The sequence below is a fragment of the Bombus vancouverensis genome, chromosome 1 (assembly GCF_051014615.1).
Source record: "Bombus vancouverensis nearcticus chromosome 1, iyBomVanc1_principal, whole genome shotgun sequence".
Taxonomy (NCBI): Eukaryota; Metazoa; Arthropoda; class Insecta; order Hymenoptera; family Apidae; genus Bombus; species Bombus vancouverensis.
The window spans coordinates 21,287,781-21,307,068 of record NC_134911.1 but is presented as its reverse complement, the minus strand read 5'-3'; the positions used below and the strand labels follow the sequence as shown (position 1 = coordinate 21,307,068).

Sequence of the window (19,288 nt, the reverse complement as noted above, 5' to 3'; positions counted from 1 at the left end):
GTATGGAAGCAGATATGTATATGACGAAACGCGCAGATTTAGATGCGTCGGATAATTCGAAAGTTTCGGCCATTAAATTACCAACTTCATGAAACTCGGATGAAATCTGTGTCCGGCCGAAGCTCGTTCTCCTCGAGTTTTGCGTAACGTTGTTAATTCCTCGTCTAGTCTCGTTGGATAGCCGAGCTTCGTGTCGGACACGTCCTGGATTAATCCGGGAATCGGTAGTTTTTGCACGTTGCCGCTGAGATGGCCCCGAGAGTATTCGCGAAATCCTGTATTCGTGTGCGTCGCGAATTAACCATTCACCGTAGATTTTGTTCTTGAAGATATATATATATCATCATTATTATTATTATGTCTTTTAACACCCCATTAGGGTCGACATATGTGGCAATGGAAAACAATTCGTAAGATGACTACGCTAAACAAAAGATAAGAATACGATATCAAATCGCGGAACAATTTTCTGGTTTTCTCTACGATTTGATATCGTATTTTTATCTTTTGTCTAGCGTATTTACCTTCGTACGAATTGCTTTTCTTTGCCACATACGTCTACCCTAATGAGGTGCTTAAAAGACATGCTGGTGATCCGAATACGTTTTTAATCTCTTTCTAAGAATTGTGAAGAAATAACGCAGGAATTAAGGGATGTAATCACAAGCAATTCAGACGCTCATTACGATATAAACCGTTCGTTAAAATGGTAAAAAACATCCAATTTTTCGAGAGTACTTTGTTGAAATTTCTATTCACGGGTTAAGGAAACTGATTTTAACGCGTATGCGAAGTCCTATTCTAGCCAATTACGGCTAGCCAAGGAAGATAATCGTTGTTAGTCAATTAACTTCTGGAAATTTGTCATAAAATTTTACAGCTACGCTCTCTACATTTCGTCTAAAGATAGTAAATATAATACTAATTGTTTTAGTTTACTTCTTGCAATCGAGCGAAATACAAAGTTTTCATAACAATTTAGCTGGTTATTTAAACAGTGTATGCCTTATATGGCAAAAATAATAAATAACATTTAAACAGGTTTTTGCATGTTTCCAGTTCCGCATTAAATTACATATAAATATACAATAATTTTCACGATGAAATTTCGTTCGTTCGAGTTAATTAAGAGAATCGACAATCCTTGACGTTTCGACTTGGGATAGAACGATGCGATCGTTGAAAATAATATGGAAGTATATGGAAGTAATAACGGAGAAAATTGTCGTTAATTCGTACTAATTGAGAGCGATAATTCGAACGAAAATCCGCACGAACAATGTTGAAATTCGTTTCTGTATGTGAGACGGAACTTATGATCCTGCGCAACTGTCATATTATATCTGCACTTAAATTTGCACGATAACGCTTCATACATTACGCGAATAACTACAAGCAGCAAGTCGATGCGATCATGCTGTGTCAACATACTTTGCACTTCTGTGTTGCTGTTCATCGATCTAAATATTTAATGTCCCTAACGTTCCCTCCTATGCCTAATCTTCCCGAGTAATCAATTACGACCAATGAAAGATACCTATTTATATAACTAACTCTAACGTGCAAGTTATTCAAACTCATGGATTAAATGGTTCAAACAATTTGAAGAAATATGAGGTTAAAGGTAGAGAACAGTTATACGTTTATGTGCTAATTCTTGACTAAAATTGCACGGAATTAATTTGTTATAATTTACAAACGTATGAAGTATGAAATCATTGTACAAAACGTAATTTACTTTTCTTGAATCTTAAGCGAAGTTTAAGAATAATCAATAAGAAATATGTCACTAATAATTGTCACCAATTCAAGAATAATCAATAAGAAATATGTCACCAAGAGCGAAAGATCGCAGAATTGATCTTAGTATCACAAAGTCTTTTTCACGACCTTTAGATTCACTAATACAATTACTAAGTAGAATTTAAGTACTTGAAAATTTAGGTAAGACAAGTTGTCTAATTGGTTAAACCGAAATATCGAGTCTATTCGAATCGAAACTGTCAAATGTCTACCAAAACATCCCCTAAAATTGGGGAAACATCCTTTCAGTAAAAATGGACTCAAATACCTGCAAGATACGAAAATAATTCTAAACCAAACGGTAAATCTATCCTTAAATAAACTTCTATGAAAAAGTTCCCGACAACTAAACGAACGCTTCTCCAAAAAAAAAGACAAAACAAAACTAAATCTTTCCAAAATATAAAAATAACTATGTTCTTTTGCTAATCAGTCGAAACAAAAATTCGCATTTGTTTCATTTAAACCTGCATCAAAAACTCCGCTGAAAATAAACAAAAATCCTAACAAAAACGAATGCAAATTCTCCAGGGTACAAGAACAAATCCAAATCGTTCTCGGTCATACAACCATCACAAAATAAATGTCGTCCATAAAAAAAAAATCCATCAAATATCGTTGGAAAATTGCTAAACACTAACGAGCAACGGCCAGGGTAAGAGAGAAGTAAAATCCGGGCCGGTAACTAAAAGCCATTTTCATCGACTGTCCGAGGCTTGTGTAACGCGGTTAATTCCTCATCCACGTCAGCTAACCGGAGAACGAGTTCGCACGGACGGCAGCTAGGAACAGTGAAATCAAAGTAATCCGGCAGCCGGTCGCTTCTGCACGTTGGAGAGGATCCATTCTGTCTCTTTCTCATTTCTCACTCCCTCTCTCTCTCTCTCTCTCTTTCTGTTTCTCTCCTGCTCTATCCCGACACATCGACGAACAACAACCGGTGCACACAGTGGTCCGTGTTGGTAGCCGTAGTAGACGGAAGCACGAGGTGCGCGATTACATCGGCGGCAGCATTATCGGAAAGTGCATTACCAGCCGCGTCGATCGCAATTCCTATGCGCGATTTCCAGCGGCCACCAGTTCGGCCGACGCTCCTTGATCGATGCTCAACGATTGGACGAGGATTACCAAGCTGCCGATTATAAAGGCAAAACTCAGGATTTCGCCTGTAATTACTCGTACCCAGCCGATTTTGCCCACCGGTAAAACGAGACCGAATTTTAAGCAACGTTTTCGATCGGTGACGACGATAGGGTTAATTTGTCGCTGTTCTAGAATTTCGGCATTAACCATTTAACACTAATACCGTCGAGTCAGTCCAAAAAAACGAATGGGATCATCTTACTAAAAATTATATAGTTCTGGTATTTTTTTTTTTTTTTTGTAATATTAACGTTTACTTTCTATCGGGAAAATATCGCGATTACATAGAGCGACTACGAAAAGCGTGTGCACATCATTGCGTTTGTTATAATATTTACGCGGTAATTAATCAAATCTTATATTATAGTAAATTAAATTTCGTATCATTTAACAGTGCTTTCATACGAATATACAGATTCGACGCTGTGGAATTGAAACGTAGAATCTGATAAAGAAGCGCTTCATTAAAATAGGGAATAGAGAAATAAGGGCATGTGCGCATAGCTTTTGTAGCCACGGTATAGAATCTATTAACTTTTGTCACGAATAATATTAGTATCTTAGAGATAGAAATTTCTCATATTTACACGAATACATACTGTGATATAGTAGATACGTGATATATTCGTTGGAAGAGGAGGGAAATTTTAATCAAGGTGTAATTATCAAAGCGAGTGAATAGACCGGAAGAGATTCGTACAGTATGCCCATTTTAAAGTATATGACACGAAAAATACGTCACTGTGCAGGAGAAGGTAATCTTCGAGGATAGAAAGTAGCGAGCGTATTGTTTATTAATGTGGACCTTAATTTCGAGAAAAGGAAGATCCTGGTTAAAGCGAAATTATCCGGTACAATGAATAAGAAAAAGATTCTTCTCCGGTCTAAATTATGACTTTGGAACAAGATAAATTGAAAGATAACTTGATAACTTGAGCATACGTGCCTTACGAGCTAGAAGATTGTTATAAACGCGAACGAAAGATAAGGAACAAGTATATATTACGAGAAATAATTTAGAATTCTATCTTAGAATCATGATTATGCGTGCGTGCGTGAATTTAGTTGATGTATGAAATAATAAAAGGATAATAGCGAACAGATGGTGGGAAAGAGTTATGGTATTGTAATATTCATAGCGACAGAATGAAACACGGTACTTTAATATGCAAGGAAGAAGAATGAGTATGTCCGCGTATCTGATGAAAAAGAATTAATTTCATTCTAGATATATCCGCGCAAGACAATATTCAGACAAGAATCGCCATTCTACAGTGGACAGAAATCATTCAAAATTGAATCACCTTGACATAATGGAATTGTAAATTAAAGTATCAACTAGTGATACTGATTAATGCAGTAACGCAGAGCCGATTACGGTATTCCGTCCCTTTCGATATAAACGAGCTTAGGCTAAATGTACTTCCTGCATCCCTCGCTGAAATTTTCGGCTATAATCTTCGCGATCAATCAATCATCTGTCAATTTACTCACTGAAACGATTAAACATATGCACAACGTACATACTGCTAGATGATTTTATGATTTCGCTATATTTTTTCTACCTACCAGCGTTTGTTGTATCGTTAAAAAATGAGACAATTTACATAAACATCGTTTACATACGTACGATGATCGATCGTGAACTAGGATTTGCAATTAATTCTTTACCGTTGCATTACAACGATGTTTGATGAAAATTAATCACGATGTTATTTTTACATCGTTTACTTAATATTATCCGATTTACATATCGAACATTTGAAATGCCTCTGTATCGTATTTACACATTCCAATGCGATTGTTTCGCATAGAACGTCAATTGATGTACGCGTTCATTAAAGTGTTCATAAAAAGCGTTCTTTCATGTGTGCGTTATTGAAAATTAATCGACTTGTCAGGAGAGATGAGAAGAGAAGCATCGATCGTCAGACTGTACGAAATAATGGATAAAACTGCATATTTCTCACGATTCTAATTAACCTTAATAAATCTAATAAATCTTCTTTCAATCCTTACAAATGCTAGAATATTTGAAACGACTCCAAAAATAAAAAACGCCTCTTGATCGAATACCTACGACAGACAGTGTTCGCCCACACTGTCATCAGTGGTCGTTCTCTCGAATTCCGTTCCAAGTCGGCCTATACGACTACCTAACTACTGTCGACGTTTTTGGGGATTCCCTTCCAGCTCTAACTACTTCCGCGAACAACAGCTATCCCGAATTAGTGGTAGGAAATAATCTATCACTCTGGGGGTTTCACGTCGGCAATAGCTTCTTATGGTACACTCTACCATGATGAAATTGGGACTTGTATAAAAACAGGGAAGCAATCTTACCGCAGAAGGGATAGTAGGAGTTCTAACAAGATGGAACACCAACCCTCTGAGGAAAGAAGAATTCCGACGATAAAGCGGACATGACAAGGGCATCGGGAAAAAAATTTCAACAATTTTTACTGCTGAAATTATGTTTCACTATGCTGTTTTTATAGCGACGAAGAAACATTAGAAAAGGAAAATAAAGGGGAAAAAATACTGGCAATGAAAATAATAAGCGACACCGTAAAAAAGAAAAAAGTAGAAAAAATCAGAACACGCGGGAAAGTAAAGGTTTTACAGGAAAAAGGTGTGGAAAAAGTATTTCAGGGTGTAAAATAACCTTCTACAAGTTTCTAGAACGTGTTAGAATTCTAGTGGCACGTATTCCAGAAATAAAAAAAATTTATGTGCCACTATGGAAATGTAACGTGATACACACGAATTATACACGGCCGTTAGTGTTATACGCTATAACCTAAAGAGATCAACGTTAAGGACCGAATGGACATAGACTGACAATGTTCCTATGGCGAAATTAAGACCGCATGATAGCACTGTCGATGTGTAATATAACGAATGGAGGATAGCTGAATAGAGAAGGAATAGGCAAAAGCGAATCTAAAGTGGCCGTTATCGTGAACGCAGATCTTCATTGCGTGTTAGAACAACCATATAGGTAAGCTGCTGGCAATTGCAGGGCTATGCTTATCGGAAGTGGCCTGATACACACCGCTTTGCCTTTTCTTCTCTACACTTGACCTGCCCTATCGGGAACGACAGAAATAAATTACAAACGTTTCCATGTCACTATAGAACGAAGCTTTCGCGCTACTTCGCGATCAAGTCGTTTTATAATTCTCTTTTGTTACTTCTTCGAGTATTTTCTTGCGTTAACTCCTTCGAAATTGAAATTTTTTTTTTAGACCATGGGAAAATTATCCTCTTTTGTCGATTTTCAAGGATTTCTTTTGCACGAAAATCATAACGCACTAAAATTAAAAATAGTTTTAAAGAAAGCAAATATACGGTAATACGTCGATTATCAGAGTCAGAACGGTCGATTATCGGAACATCGATTAGCGAGAAATTTGCAAATGGTCCTCTATAAGAAAAATTAGAAAACGAGCATAGAAAGCGAAATAAATTATCACAATTTTTATCCAACAGTTTTTGTTTCTCTTCGCGAAACGATATTTATAAAATAGTTCGAAGCAAATGGTCTTTCCTCGTATGAAAACGCAATTGTGTCACGATTGGTTAGGATAATCAAAGTTGTAACGTATTCGTCATTTATGCAATCGATTTAATTGACGATCGCTTACCTATCTCGTGTATTATTAAACTGTATTTAATTGATAATTTGTCTGAATTAAATAGCGCACAGTATCGAGTACGAACGAATTAACGACATTTGAATATTTTAGCAAAACGTAATAAGAACGATGGCGTTCTTTCTAGTCTGATATCGTATCAAAAAGAATGGAACTAATTTGAGAAGAAACGATGGAAGTTTGGCTGTTCGTCCAGCGCTTGAAAACGAAGGCAAGGCTGAACGATCGTTCGAGTCGATTTCATTTTGTACATCCTGGCACGAACGCGGGTAGCTTCGCGTTTCCAGGAGCCGAACTCGTGATTGGCAGATCGAAGTAAGCCGCGTTCATGTCAGGGGAAACACGATAAAGCGTAACTTTATGACAAGGTCTTGGTACGCCATTCGCGTGGAACTGCAGTTCGCAAATCGTTCGAACTTTGTAAGACGGGTTTCGACGACGCGACGCTGCGAACGAACACTGTGCATCGATGCATCGGCGGCTGTGGTTGTGTAGCCGTGTTCCACAAATAACCGAGGAACGTTCGTTAATTAATATTCATTCACGCGGGCGAAGAAACAACGTGTGTATTAGTTAATTAAGTATTACACGGAACGACCGTGTTCTGTTCGTGGAAACACGCGGCTAGCTGCGATATAACAGAAACTTGGAAATTCTCTAACAGGTCATTATACGCAATCTTTTAGCATTATATACTACATCGTTGTATGAAATATTTTTAAAACTGCGTAAACTACGCTGAAAAATCGAATCGTTTCCTGACAATACGATATTGTTCGTAATTATTTTATTACCTTCGTAATCGACGTATGATTTATCGTTAGATCGCAGATTTTAAAAATATACACGTGACATACAAAAATGTATGAAATATTTAAGATAGAACGCTGTGGTCTCTTATACAATGTAATATTATTAATGACATACGTAAATCTAAAAGAGAATTGATCATTCTCTTTTAGAAAAGAACTTGTTCTAATTCAATTCTTTCTAATTCACTGATATTTTTAGCTGGTAAATTGCTATGCGAGAAAACCTTTGACTGTAATACGCCAATGGGGTGCTTATGGTACTTAACGGTACAAATCTTCGGCTTTAGTTTGTTCGACCGTACACAGAAAAATACGAATTTGCATAAAAATTCACAGTCCAATTACCACCGTAACAACGTAGCAACAAGAACTGGTAAAGTTGCCATTAAAGAACGATCGTAGGAAATGAAAAACTTGGAAACGATATTATCGACAGAGAGAATCGGAGAAAACGGAGCGAAGGGGAAAAAATGATAGCGTGCCACAGCTGCATTTCTTCGGGCAAAAACCGAAGCCGAAATGAAAAATGTTATTTGCCAAGATTACAGTAGCACGTATATACGATGCATAATCCCGCGTCGGGTCGAAATCGCGCAATTTCTCCTTTCTAGCTATGCAGCCACTTATTAGAGGCCCTCGGATGATTTGCATGCTGCAAGAGAGGCGCAGTCCCGATTTACTGCTTATTGCTTATCGATCGCGAGCTCACGCTTTACCAATTCCCGTCAAAATCATCGTGATTTCGCGTGCACGCTCTATTTTACGAAGACCCATACGTCATTATCGTCGATAACAGTTGTCCGCCTTTATCCCGCTTCTTCTAAGCTCGGCCGCGCATCTCCAACACCATTAAATCACGCTATAATTACAACTACGGACCGATCGACCAGACTTATCGTTAGTCGGCACCCTGGTTCTCACGGCCGTTGATAAAATTCTGCTCGCTGTGCGTTTAGTATTTACAGCTTTGCTTGCAGATGCTCCGCCAGATAACTGATTAATGCCTGTCGAACAAACTTTTAAACAACTGCGATTCGTGATATTTCAAGGCGAGGATATTTCAAAAATACGACCAGTTCTTTCAAAGTCGGGTATTCCCCTCGAGATAAACTAAACTCCTCGGTATATTGAGCGTTACGAATTATTATCACGAAAGATTTACAAACAGTCAGTCGCTGATAATAAGATTATTCCTTCCTTCGTGTTTCCAAACACACAATTCGCTGATCGTTATTTTTAAGACACAGGATGTGGTAATTAAAAATACCGACAAATACCGACTGCCGTATCTAAATAAAATGCAATTTTTCTTCGTCTCTTTCCTATCGTTCGTAGAATAAGGAAATCAGAGGGAACTGATCCAGACGTCAAACGATGACTCAAAGAACTCGAAGACGAATGCTACAAACGAAGCCATCAAAAACGTGACACAAGTTGCGCGATGTTTCACTCAACCATACATCGTCTGAACTACTCATAAATCCACGTCGCAACACAATTACAAAACGAACCTAACGTTCTCCACCCTTGTTGACTACATCAAGCCCGTTATGTCTGTAAATTACAGACTGGAAACATAACTTCAACGGCGAAAATGATCAAGAAGCATCGAGGCATGCAACGATGCCTGTCATCGTAAAAAGGAAAAAGCATTTTAAGCTTTCCAAGCGTGAAACGATACAACCTGGATTTATAGCGTTTCATCTAGCTTCCTTGGAGCAGCGTGAAACGCGTAAACGACTGTATAAACCCGGTCGACCGGCATTTCTAACGTAAGAAACGGGCGGCCGGCTAATCTAGCCGGTTATAGTCTCCAAGCTGTGAACGAGGTTGGACTTTAATAACGGAGCTACGCCCTGCTGGCTACGAGGAACCAACGTAAGACGTAAGAATAACGGCTCGTTGCATTCGACTGGCATGTCCATTAGATAATGGTAAACGCCCTGCAGCGTGCTCGTTGCACCCATCATCGTTGTTGCGTCGAGTCGCGACCCGACGTTGGTTAGTCGACACTCTAACGATCTTTCTTGTCCGCGTTGTTATCGCTGTGAACGCCCGGAATGTACCTCTTTCGCGTTCGTTTCACACAGGTGAAATTGACTTCGATTTAGACAGGTAGTTTTATAGAAATCAGCAAAGTTATGGCCCACTATTTACGAGTCGTCGCTTCATAGAAGCGTAAGCGTAGTCTATTAGACGGGGCGATACGTCTATGCCGGTGTTCAGTCTACGAAACGTACAGTAAAGCAAAATACATTTTGTCTTATCGTTAAAATGTCGAGCGATAAGGAAGACGCTTTCGTTCTGCATCGCTACATTTCTTTATGGCTGCAACGTATGTCCTGCTACTGGCGATGTTAATGCCAATTGTCGCGACGAAAACGATTCGTTGCTGTTTCGCGAACAGGAAAATGTTTTGGAAATAAAGTACCTGGTATTTGCTAGACGAAACATATCTCTATTTAGACTTCATTTCATTAGTTACGTTTATAAAAATATGAAATTGCAAGACACTATCGCATTTTTATATTTAAATCACCGTCAATTGATCAGAAGCGTGAACTGAACTATATAGAAAGATTTTTCCCGCTATACGCGTGAAAAATATTGAATTAAGAGAATCTAAGGGAGGACCATTGAATTCAAGATATTTGCATGATTGGTAACAGAAGCGTTCGCCAGGTGTCATTTCCAAACAGCTCCAGAGAAAAGGAACGGAACAGATTGTTGAATCTTCGCGAGAACGATAATTACTCTTTCCATCCTACGTAAAGCAAACAAACTTTGCGGCGAGCAAAGGCGGAAAAGCAAACTGGCCCACTGTTCCCGCCACATCGGAGCGTCGATCATCAAAGATTGTTTCATCGAACCGATATTGCTGGTCGCCTCGCGTCTTCGGTATCATCGATCTTGGTTAATTATACGAGCCATAGAAGCGACCTTTAGTAGCTTCAACACGTACACTGCATGTGACACAGATCCGAGTACTTTTCTGTTATTTGTACTCTTCTCTTATAGTTAAAATATCCAAATTTACCATTTCCATTTCGAAATTGAACGAAACAGAAGTTTTATTATTTTCTATGTGCCATCTTCATTTTTTTTTTTTTTTTGTTCGCGATTGCTGAGAATTGTGAATCTTAATTGCCGAAATAAAAGTAAAGGAACACGAACGTTACACTTAGAATTCATATTAAAATAGTTTTAGATTTATTTAATAAACGATTTCTAGGATCTTCGTCGATATACATTTGCACTCTCAGCACTTTCTTTGTCTCACCATCTTCCATACCATACTGCCAACGGAACAGTTACATTCATCTACTTTTGAGACGCACACATACTTCCACACACTCATATTCACATACGTGTGTCACTACTACGCGGCCAATCTAGTCTAGCACGCAAAATTATACATATCTCAATAGCGATATTTAGCCATTGCTTTCTATTGAGATATGACTACACTAGATTAGCCGCGTAGTAGTGACACACATATATGAGTATGAGTGTATGGGGGGTATGTGCGTCTCATAAAACAGAAGAATGCAACTGTTCGGTTGGTAGTGTGATAAAAAAGATACTGAGACAAAGAGAATTCTTAGACGCGTGCAAATGTGTATCGACGAATATCTTGTAAATCACATATCAAATAAATCTGAAACTATTTTGATATCAATTCTAAGTGTAATTCAAGTGTTCCTATACATTTATTTCGGCGATTAAGATTCACAGTTCTCAACACTTTCCAACAACTTGTTCAGTTGTATAAGTTTGCTTAAAAGTTAACAAGGCGCAAGATATTTCAAACGTTTCCAAAAGAGGAGCAGTAGTTTTAGAAACATCGGAATCGAAGCACAACAAATTCAAGCCGCCGATAAATACCTTCAGGCAAAATCGAACACCGGTTTAGAAGCACTTGCCAGAAATATACCATTTATTTAGAATCGCTTCTCTCTATTATTTTTAAACTGAGACTAACATTTATGGGAATTCTGTTCGTTATCCGTAACTCGGTGTAATTTTCTCAAATTTCTTGCAAGAATTCGATAAAAGTTTCTGACTGTCGCCATTCGATTACCAATTGGAAGCAGTTCGATTCATTGAAATATCAAAGTTTTGATACTGAGCTTCAAAACCAGCTGATGAACATCGAATGCATAAGTATAATAAGAATGGATCATTTACATCTTAAGAGTACTATTCTACGAAATGAATCTTTCTATGAAGTGAATTTTGGATACTTCATTTTCGTTCGAATTTATAAGTAAATATTGAACTTCGTTGCATTGCTACTTATATAACGTTACTTAGATAACGAAAATTGGATCAGTAACAGACGTGTTTATAAACCGAATCGCACGGCGGGCTACATCCTACGACCAACGTAAGTCTCCAACATAGTAATTCGCGTTTAACGCAGAAAAACGACTAAGTTCATCGTCGAACGACACGTACGCCGTCCCCGCAGGTGGTAGCTATGCATTTTTAAAGCTACCCCGAGAAATACATGGTAGCCGTTCCTTGGCCCACCGTCTAATAGCCGTCTTTAAACGAGTCGACCTGGCTGAGAAACGATGCGGAGAAGGTTTCAGAAGAGAGGTGGAAGTCGTGTACAAGTTCCGATTCCGACGTTCGTACGGTCTAGGCCAAGGGATGCTTATCTAAATTCCCAGGCACATCGCGTGCTCCTTGGATAAGCCGACCACGAATCGTAATAAGGACAACGAGAATTTACTTGCAGCGAAATACGAGACGGCGCCGTCGACTCGGCCGAGAAACTTTTATGAGAAAACCTACCCCCGATGGTTCCTACGCCCCCGCCACCGCCACCACCACGATATAGAAGAGTTATTCCTTGAAATTCGTCCGGCGACTTTCTTCGCGCGTTCTCGATCCCCGCAGATCCTTTCTCGTTGGCCTCTAGCTTCGACGTAACGGAATTTCCACCACTTTCACGATGTTCCAAGAGAAATTTAATTTCAAGGGATATTCCGATAAATATCGAAACGGAGAAAGCTTTTGTACGATGATAAAAGTATCGACACGCCATTGAATCGAAAATCAACGGGAATACAGGATTCGGAGGGCATAAAGAGACAAGAGAGATTAATAAAAGAAAACTTTGCGCATAGAACGAAGAGAAGGACGAAGGAACGTGCTGAGGGCAAACTATGACAATTACGTGTCTACCGAAAATGGTTCAACCATAAGGGAGACTTTTTTTTCTTTGCCGTATTCCGCGGACAATGCGAGTTTTTTTAAGCAGCAGCCGTAACGATGATCATAGCAATAACACGACGAAGATGTTCTTTGCTGTTTTGAACGAAAAACTTCTTATCTACGAGAGTTCTTGGGAACATCGCGTGTCCCGCAGATAAGCCGACCATGGAGTTGCAATAAAGACAATGAGAAGTTAGTTCCCGACGAACCGGCCCGGCTCCGCGTGTCGTTGTCGTCGTGGCAGTCGTTCTTGTTGTTGTAGTCATTGTCGACGACCGTTGTATCTTCGATCTTGGTTAATCGTTCGCGTTCGTGATCGTGAAACGCGTGACGGCTAAAAAGGCCAACGAGTAGCAATAAGGACAACAAGAACAGTGTCTTTGTTGTCTCGTTGCGTATCTGCGATCTCTCTTATTCATGTGGACTGGCGCAGTCTCGTTATTTACGTCCATCACTGCGAACACGGCCACGGTCAAGAGTGCGACGAATGGCGATAAAGAGCCGGCTGTCATCCCCATTGACGAGCTTGTAATCGCGTACGATTTCGATTTCGAGCCAACTCGTTCGCTCAGGTGTAAAACTTGCGATCCGTTTCGTTCGTTTCGTCAACAACAAAGAGAATCGATAATAAATCGAGAAACTTCGCAATTTACAATCGTATTTCGAATAGAAAGAAACAAAGAGGAGTTTCGGGAAAATAGCAAGTTAAAAGAAGATCTAACGTGTGTAAGATAGAATGGCGCAACCAAGTCTGAGAGTGCAGGATTAACGCAAATCCCGTAGAAAAAGAACGACGCATCGTGCAAGAGGGGGAAAAAGCGAGTACACCGACCGACGCGACTCAAACGCGTCCCGTTTTCCGCGATCTTAATTTTATGTTTGATAGCATGCGCGCGCGTTTATCACGCGCCAAACCAGCGTCCCGTGGATTCCATCGTAAAACACGTAAGTCGGTCGACCCGTATGCGCGTGATCGTATCTGGAACCATGATCCTGAAACGATCCAACGTGAAAGACGTTGCCAACGTCGCTGCTACGGTGTAAGCAGGCCAGAGACTCTCGAGACTTCGAGTCGAGATTTTCGACTCTCTGCTCGTCGTCTAAAACGCCCATGCAAAACAAGGAGAATAAAATAAACGAAGCGCGCGCGGGGATAAGATTGAACGGGGAGAACGAGAAAGGCGCAGTATTCCTCGTTGAATAATATATGCGCTTGCCAAGAGGCTGCAGGATAAATGTAGTCGTATTTGCACAACAATTTCCAGCGTGTAGCTCTTGTACCGTCGGTCCGTTTGCCGAGGGAGGAGGTCGACGTTTAATGAGCCGTGTCTCACCCTCGCCCTCACCCTCGCCCTCGTTCTCATTCTGGTCCTCGTCTTCGTTACATCGCGGCAATCGTTTGACGTATACAACCCCGTCGTTCGTCCTTCTATGCGGACGAGCAGGACCGTTAGTATGGCTGGACACAACCGACGAATTCACGCGAAACAAAATTGAGATCGAGCGATCGTCCAACGTCGAGAGACGTCGTTCAAGGGGATGCTCCGGGATTTTTTTCGCCCTGGACTTCTCTAACGGATGCTATCTTCGTGGTTTTACGCAGTATAAAACGGGATTCTTGTAGCAAAGAACGTTCCTAATTTCGCTGACATACGAGTTAGTTTGGTAGAAGTGGTTTCTGGTTTAAATGTAGAAGAAGATTTCGAGAAAGGAGTGGCACGGCAGAGATTTCAATGGCTTAATGAGCGAAGATTCTTTGGAAATGATAGTAGGGTTGTTAGATAATTCTTGCGGATTCTTCGTTAAAAACAGCGTTTCACGATGAAAAAAATTGCTGAAGTACGACTCGCTATATGTATTTCAATAATTAAAAAACTTGTTTGGTGTTGTTAGAGCGATGCTTCCACTTTCCTAATAAGAAACCCAAGAATATCCCTGCGGCAAACCCAATACCTAAATGAGATTCTTGAGACTTTCACGGGCCAGGTGTTTGCAATTGAATCTATTAGAAGCTTCCGGATCTAAACCGTGCCCTTTAGGGAAATAATCCCGAGGCTCCGTTGCGGCTGGCTTTATCAGAGATCTTAAGATTCGCGGATATTCTGAGAAGAAACAACTTAGAAACCTGTGGTAATTTCGTTTGCAAATTTTTCCCAAATTCTTCTTACGATCTTTTCTCTCCGATTCTCGTATTTATAAAATTATCAATTTTGAAATGAAAGAATTTTAAGGAATTAGTTCTTAAAGTGCTGGAAATTCGAGCTCAAGTGGTTATTGACATTTAAACTCGGACGTTGGATTCGATGATCTATAACGGAAATTAAGAATACAGAAAACATCTGCAATACCAACGTATTCGCTCGTGAATTTTTTAGAAATCCTCGTAGAATGCTTCTTTAGATTTCTTCAATTATTTACAAATATACAAACTGTAAAACGAATGAATTTTTACTTCTTTTATATTCCGAAAACGCTTGAAATGTTGATCGAACAAGCGTTCGTTAACATTTCAATGCGTAAGTCGGAACAAACGTTCGATTCAACTAAACGTAATATTAATCGTAATATACGCGAAACTAAAAGTTCGGAAAATATATCCAATACCGCTACATTTTAACAGATCTCTCTAGAACATTTGTCTCAAATCTATATCTATAGAATATCAAAATTTCAAATAAGAGAGTCGGTAAAAACCTATAAAGCGCTCGAAGTGTCGTTTCAAGCGTTCATTAACACTGCAACACGTAACTCGAGGCAGATGTTCGATTCCATGAACTATAACGTCAAGCACAGCACCAGCTGAACATTCTGAAAGTATCGTCGAACGAGTTAAAGAAACGCCACGACGGCAAAATCCGTTTCGAAAGCTCTTTCTCGCCTTTTCTCTGTCGACGTTCCGCCCATATTTACAAACCAAACACGCGAACTTTCGCGCGGAAAGCACGTTTCGAATGTTTTCCTCCGTTGAAACGTTCCGTCTTTCAGTGAAAACGATGGCGCACAACGGGACGCCACTGGAAAATGTTATTTTTTCGGGTTAATTTGAAGTCAAACGATAATGGCCGAGGACAAAAAGAGGGGATGAAACGAGAACACAGACAAGACTGATAGCGACTTAAGCGCCGCCAGGGTCGCTCGTCTAATAGGGCTTCTCCGTCTTTCTTATCGTCCGTCGACGCCCGCAACAGTGTCGCTTACCTAAATACCGGACGTGGTTGCCTGGAAAGCGACGACGCTCTCACACTGCGATGGTCCTCTCCTTAAGCCGACCTGAAACAAGAAACACGGATGAAAGGAAGATTAACCGAGCGCTACCTACCGTTCGCTTCAGCCCACAAACAATCACACAAAGGAACACAGACAAATTTAGACGCATGCGAAACAAATAGATTAAGTTTTTCATTGATCCAGAACTGAATCCAGCCTCTCTCGCTGTCGTCCGATTTCTCTTCTGTCGTGAACGCCCACGCGCCAATGCCACGATTTCTTCGCTCACAAACGATAAACGTCGAGTGGATCAAGGAATTTTCCTTGATCCGTTTTCTGTGTCGCGTTTCGCTACGTCTTTCAAAGTAACGGAAACTCGCACCTCCGGTTGCGTTTAAATTACTCGAATCAACGTTCTTTAATTACAGACCACCTTGACAACATCGCTTCGAAACGAGATAAGAAGAAAGGGCAAAGAATGGGTGAAAAATTTCACGATCCGCGTGAACTCGTTTAAAAAACGAGCTTGCTCGTCGAGCCATGTTAAAATTTCTCTAATTCGTTATGTCGAGAGGCAGCCGTCTGGCTTTTGTCGAAACGCGCGAACACAGCCTATGGGTTGGGAAACTTTCCACCGTCGTTCGCGCCCGCTTTTCCAAAGTTTCACGTTGTTTCACGGTGAAATCACGATTCGCGGAGAATCAGTGATCTCTGGCTGGACGAAAAGAGAATAGGCTGCAAGAGGGGCGAATGGAAAGAGAACGGACACGAAAAAAGAAAAAAGAAATAGCCGAGGGAGGAGCGCGGGAAATTAACGCACACGGGCGTTGAAGGCAGCGCGTGTGTCTATCCTTGTAACGGTGTGCCTGTATTTATGCGCGTGCAAAGTTGGCCAGGGGATGCCTTCGCATCGTGCACGCGGCTGTTTTCGCAAGCTTGAACCAAATACGTACACAGCCAAGGGGTTAACCGAGCGCGTATCCCCTGCTATCGTCATAACCCACATAGAGGGCGTCACACCGACGGGGTAGAGAAAAGGGAGCGAGGGCGAGAGGGGCGGCCGGTGACGTCAAATTCGCGCACACAGTCTCACACAGATGCGTCGATAAGCTTTGCTGGATGCTGCATTCCCCTTGCCTCTTCTCACCCTCTCCCCCCTTTTTCTATCCTAACTACCGAACTATGACGTAAACCGTTTTGCGAACGGTTTTCCATTTATCTTCGCTCTCTTAATTTCCTCCGGAAAAATCGAAAGCCGCGCTCGGCCCCGAACTCGGGCTGCAACCCCCCCGCACCGTAACATTCCCTCGTCTTCCTCCTCCTCCCCCCACCCCTTGGGTGTAATACATTTCTGCGTCAAAGTGTCAACTCGACGTTGGATTCGCGCTGAAAACGCGGCCGGATTTTCGAACCAGGTTCGAGCATCTGTTTCGTTGTATCGTTAATTCGACGGAGCCGAGATACGGGGCTTGAATTCGTAATCGCACACCGTTGTTTCGTAGTTGAATAGGTGGGGATAGAGAGATTTATTCGTTGAAAACGTGACGTAGCGTGAAAATTTGTTGTAACAAATTGAAATATATACACGTAGCTCACCGATGTGAAGATAAATCGTTCCTAGAACACGGTATCCCTAACTCGATTTTAGTTGGTTACGATTTACGGAGCACAGAGCGTATCATATTCGTATAACTCTGGATTAACCCTCTCAACCGTTCATCTGCAATTCAGGATTATCCTAATGTATTCAAACGGGAAGCACAAATGACGGGTACCGACGGAAAGGCAGTTGAAAATGGTCGGAATAAACGTATTACTACGTGCATTAATTATACTTCCGCGCGACGTTCAGCGAGAGAGGTGTATTATACACCTTACGCGGGACCGGTTCACATTCGGCGTTTAATTACCGCGGGATCCAATCTTGGTTGGCCGACAACGCGAGTAATTCACCGGGCGCCTTTATTAAAACGAATAACGCCGAATGTGTACAGGAAGTGATGCGTTCCAGGGGAACAGTAACCGTTTTAATTGAATTTTAAAACGGCCACGGAACCGCTTTGGCGATATTCCAAACAGCTTTCTACATCTCCGACTTTCGGCCAATTGTCTTCCGTTCGATTAAAAATCAACGGAAATAGCCGAGAGTATTGTTGAACGCATCGTTTAACAGGGAACAATGCTCCACTCTCTTATGGAATCTTTGGAAACGTTAAAAATGGTCGCGTCATCGAACGCGAAGATTTTACGTACAACGAGATGTAGACGAAAATTTCGAGTCGTTTCGAGCAAATCTCGAGGAAATCTGTGACTCTTGAAATCTTACGATCAGCGAACTCTTATTAAAACGGGCTCGATGATTTTAACAAAAGTTTCGAAAATTCAAATATTCGTTTGTTACGAGGTTTAATACATCGCGAGCATTTATGTATGAAGCTGTCGTACATACTTTTGTTCCTCAAAATTAGTCACGATGCTTTTTACGCTACTTCAAAACCATTGGAGGATTACCTTTTTTTATACCGGGGCCCATAAATACGTGGTAAACGAGGTAACAGCGTATTAAATATAGTTTCATTACCAGGTAACCGGTGAAAAATATATCTTTGTTTCAACCACCGCTCGCTTCAGTCACTTTTTTAAGCCACTTTAGTGCCTTAATACCGACATCCTACGTTTCTATGGAAAAACAAAATTTTCCATCGCGAACGCTTAAATCCATAAAGACAGCGTTAATGTCAAATATCCTTCGATACGATGAACTTTAGAGACTCTTAAATTCGCCGAACGTTAAACCTTAAACTCGCCAGTCATAACTGAACAGGAAAATATCTACTCGCTTTACGAAGAGTAAATTAATAACAAGTAAAAAATAAGAACATTCTCAAAACTTCCAAACTATCTTCTTCTGTTTATCAAATACAAAACTTCCCGCCGTCCGTGTCATGATAAAAAATTACTTGGAAATTAAAGTTACGAATTTTGCAAGCCTCTAAATTTACCAAAAATTAAACTCGTCGTCTGTAACTAAACGAGAAAAGGCCTTTTGCAAACAAACTAAGGATAAGCGGAAAGCTAAGGAAAAAAGAGGAATTCTTAAAACTCTGGAACCATCGTTTACACATTTTTTAACGCACAAAAAACGTTTTCCTTTGGCGCACACGGTTAATCCCTCGTACATGATCGATCCCTCGTGAACGTTATGTGAGATTTTCGCGCACCGATGCCGTCGAAAGCGACGAAGGATGAAAGGATTCGCGAGCACGAAAAGAGGTAGGAGGACACCGTGCTCATTTGGACAGTGACAAATGGATTTAACGATGGATGACGCGTTCCAACGTTAAATGTATCCGGTCGTGTTCAAATCCAACTGCTTGTATCGGCAACCGGCTCCATTTCGAATTTTTTCACAGGCTGTTTCTCTCTCTCTCTCTCTCTCTCTTC

General features: G+C 40.6%; 1 protein-coding gene and 1 long non-coding RNA gene across 15 annotated transcripts in view; one reads left to right on the top strand and one right to left on the bottom strand.

Annotated features, from left to right (window-relative positions):
* The window catches only part of LOC117158722 (uncharacterized), a 167,055-nt gene that overhangs the window by 89,171 nt on the left and 58,596 nt on the right, over window positions 1–19,288 (bottom strand). Inside the window, exon 3 of the long non-coding RNA XR_004464456.2 lies at window positions 15,836–15,907. This is a non-coding gene — a long non-coding RNA (uncharacterized LOC117158722). The remainder of the gene's footprint in view (window positions 1–15,835; window positions 15,908–19,288) is intronic.
* The window catches only part of Rdl (Resistant to dieldrin), a 97,488-nt gene that overhangs the window by 19,679 nt on the left and 58,521 nt on the right, over window positions 1–19,288 (top strand). The gene's annotated exons all lie outside the window — the stretch shown is intronic.